The sequence below is a fragment of the Macrotis lagotis genome, chromosome 4 (genome assembly GCF_037893015.1).
Source record: "Macrotis lagotis isolate mMagLag1 chromosome 4, bilby.v1.9.chrom.fasta, whole genome shotgun sequence".
NCBI classification, from domain to species: domain Eukaryota; kingdom Metazoa; phylum Chordata; class Mammalia; order Peramelemorphia; family Peramelidae; genus Macrotis; species Macrotis lagotis.
The window spans coordinates 179,262,062-179,266,078 of NC_133661.1; the positions used below are offsets into that span (position 1 = coordinate 179,262,062).

The following is a 4,017-nucleotide window of genomic DNA, read 5'->3' on the forward strand; positions in this document are numbered from 1 at the left end:
AATTTTCCTTAGGGCACAGTATTATTTCCTTCTCTAGCCATGCTCTCATTCTTCAAAACTGGATCAGATTTAACTTCTTCATGACCATTGTTAGATTCTCTTTGTCAATACATCTAACCTTGTTTTTGAACAGATCCAATTTGTTTAACATAGAACCACAAGCATCCCCATCATATAGTTAAAACATAACCTCCTTAATTGTCTGCCTGCCATTTTAATTTTCCAGGACTCCTATCTACCATGATTAGGGTGGACATCATGACCTGACTTGATGAAAAGGAAAGGGATATCCCACCTACCCCTTTCTTTTACTTAAGCTCTGAGAAATGTGCTGGGAATGCTTACTTGTTCGGCATTGTCTGGCCTCAATTCCAGATATTGGAAATGATCCAAGCATAGGAATTCTCACTCTAAGAAGTTGTAGGGAATTTTTTTCATAAAAGGCAAGCAGTTTAGGCTTACTTAAATGAAAAAAAGAAAAAATATGAACATGTTTTCCTAGAGAATATCATTATAATGATTTCAAATTTCTCACAGCAAAGTCAATATTAGTATTTATATACGAATCAATAATATTGAATTGACAATCTTTATATAACTGAATTCAAAAACACAAAAAGGATCAAGACTTAAATACTCAAGTAATAAACAATTGAAAAGTTTGCAAAATTATTCCAATGGAATTGAGTTCTGAAAGACTCATGGGGGAAAAATAACTATACTTTTCAAAAATTACTTAATTTTCAATTCATGGAACAAAACAAATATTTCTTAGCATAATACAATAAAAATAATAGCAAATGAAACTTTAAATCTACTATGAACAACTTGCTATTTCCTCCAAATAGGAAACAGTTATAATGTAATTTTTTTTTCTTCCCTCTTCACACCCTGACCTACAGATGGCTACCATTATATATACATATACACATATACAATGCATTTATGTATATATGTACATAAACACACATATACATATATGTGTAAAATTATTGTATACATCTATTAGTGCTTTCCTTAAGTTCAGATAGATTTTTCTTCATATGTCCTTTATTTTAAAATTTTATACTCATAATAGTCAAAATGCCTTAGTCATATAGTCATCCATAAAATAATTTTGTTACTATATACTGTGTTCTCAATGTTCTCTTCACTTTCATCTTTTTTCTGTAAGTCTTCCTATGTCCTTCTAAGATCATTTAGCTCATCATTTCTTATAGTAGTAGTATTCTATCACAACCATGCACCACAACTTGATCAGTCATTCCCCAGTTGATGGGGATCCATACAATTTCTAGTTCTTTTCCATCACAGAGAGCTATGGTAAATATCCCATTTACATTCATTAGTGAATTTCCCTCCATCTTATTTTCACTCACTCACTATTTTTTCTCTTTTTTTAAATTATATAAATATTTTGTTTTCTGGTTAAATAAAATAGTAAATTCTACTAATCATTTTTTGCAAGGTTTTGATTTTTCCAATTTACCCTCTCCCTCCTTTTCCTCCACCCTTCCCCTCCAACAGAAGGTACTATGATATAGTCTTTACATTTGTTTCCATGATATGCATAGATCAAAATTGAATGTATTGAAAGAAAAAGATTATCCAGAAGGAACAAAGACAGTATTAGAGATAGCAAAATTATGTAATGGATAAGATAACTTTTTTTAAAATTGAAAATAACAAACTTTGGTCTTCATATAAACTCCATAGCTCATTCTCTGGATAGATGTTATTCTCTATCATGGGTCCCCTAAAATTATCCCTGATTATTGCACTGAGGGAGTGAACATGTCCATCAAGGTTGATCATCACCCTATGTTGTTGTTAGTGTAGACAATGTTCTTCTGCTTCTGCTCATCTCACTCAAAATCAATTTATGCAAGTTTTTCACAAGTCTGGAAATCCCATCCCTCCTGATTTCTAACAGATCAATACTGTTCCATCACATACATATATTACAAAGTGTTCATCCATTCCCAATTAATGGGTATACCCTCAATTTCCAATTCCATGCCACTACGAAGAGAGCTGCTATGAATATTTTTGTACATGTGGGGTTTTTACCGTTTTACATGATATCAGGGTACAAACTCAGTAGTGGTATTGCTGGATCAAAGGGTATGCACATTTTTATTGCCCTTTAGGCATAATTTCAAAGTGCTCTCCATAAAGGTTGGATCAGTTCACAAGTCCAACAAAAATGCATTAGTGTCCTATGTTTTCCCACATCCCTGCCAACATTGATCATTGTCCTTTCTGGTCATAGTGGCCAATCTGAGAGGTGTGAAGTAATACCTCAGAGATGCTTTAATTTACATTTCTGTAATCAGTAATGATTTAAAGCAATTTTTCATATGACTAGAGACAGCTTTGTTTTCCTCATCTGAAAATTGCCTTTATATATCCTTTGACCATTTTTCAATTGTAGAATGTCTTGGGGAGTTTTTGTTTTTGTTAAGAAACCAATGTTAAGGGGGTGGCTAGGTGGTGCAGCAGATAGAGCACCAGCCCTGGAGTCAGGAGTAAGTACTTGAGTTCAAATCCAGCCTCAGACACTTAATAATTACCGAGCTGTGTGGCTTTGGGCAAGCCACTTAACACCACTGCCTTGCAAAAAACTAAAAAAAAAAAGGAAAAAGAAACCAATGTTTATTTTTCATCAGTATTTTTCCAACACCATTAGAACATCTGGGTAAAACTTAAGACCACTCTGTGTTAGTTCCTACCCATTCAGTGGCCTGAGCAGTAGGAGTTGCAGACCAGTCCTCAGTAGCAGGCTAAACAGTCCAACCTTCAGTAGGGAACTATAAGATGTACATAGATGGCACCTTGATGCCCTCAGACCAACCAGTCACTTCTGGCTGAACAGAAATGAATTCTGGGGCAGATGTGGTACATACATCCTAAAATTCTTCCTTGGTCACTGCCCTCTCAGTTTCAGCCTGATCTTCCTTTTCAATCTCCTCTAGATCTCTGTAGAAATAAAGATCAGGTACTATCTCCTCCAGGTGTTCATAGCAGATGGTACCCTGCATCTGCAGGACTACTTGGGCCAGCGTCCACCACATCAGACTCACTGAGTGAGATCTCTTGTTGTTACATGGAAAGGCAATGTCCACATAGTGAAGCAGGGAGCCTGTGTTGCACAGTGCAATGGTTGGAAGGTGCTTCAGTCAAAGGCTGATGATCTGCACGAGGATAAGTGACCACCCAGAAGTGAAACTCCCTGAAAGCTGCCTGGATCTTGTTAGAGAAGGTGCACAGGGTGAAGCATCCAGCAATAGGTGTGGCACCAGAGGCAGCAGCAAATTTCAGAACAGCTCTCTGGCCAGCATTTGTGGATGAGATGTCACTAACATCAGCTGGATTTTCAATGGAAGAAGGGCACAAACTGCCAGCAGAAGCTTTTCCCAAGTTCTCTTGAAATTAACGATATAGATGCCGCCATTCTTTCTTTTGCAAATATACTATTACAATTTCAAAGTCCAAATTAGTGTCATCCAGATGGGTCCCTGCAGTGAGCAATTTGAGGACATCCTCCTCCTTCATCTGCAAGACATCTAGGGCTTAGGACATTGTGAAAATTTCCCTTTAAAGTTACAAGGAAAACCTTTAACAACGCCCTATGGAACCGTCTTCTAGGTAGCACAGAAAGGGATTATTTTTTTTAATCATAAATTTGACTCAGTTCTCTCTATCTTTTTAGAAATGAGTCCTTTGATGGAAACACTAGTTGTAAAAATTGTTTCTCAAAATACTACATTACTTTTGATCTTGGTTAGAATGGTTTGTCCAAAAGTTTTTAAATTTAATGCAATCAAAATTATTCAGTTTGTTTTTTCTATAACATTCTCTTTCTCTTCCTTGGTTATAAACTGCTCCCCTTTCCAAACATCTGATGAGTAAACTATTCCTTGCTCTCCTAATTTTCTTATAATATTGTCTTTTACATCTTAATCCTTAATCCTCTTTGCTCTTATCTTGATATAGGGTATGAGATGTTCCTCTAAT

The 4,017-nt window shown here is 35.7% G+C and overlaps 1 pseudogene; it reads right to left on the reverse strand.

Moving 5' to 3' along the window:
* Positions 1-2,810: 2,810 nt before the first annotated feature.
* On the reverse strand, positions 2,811-3,555 carry LOC141522771 (small ribosomal subunit protein uS2-like; annotated as a pseudogene).
* Positions 3,556-4,017: the final 462 nt, after the last annotated feature.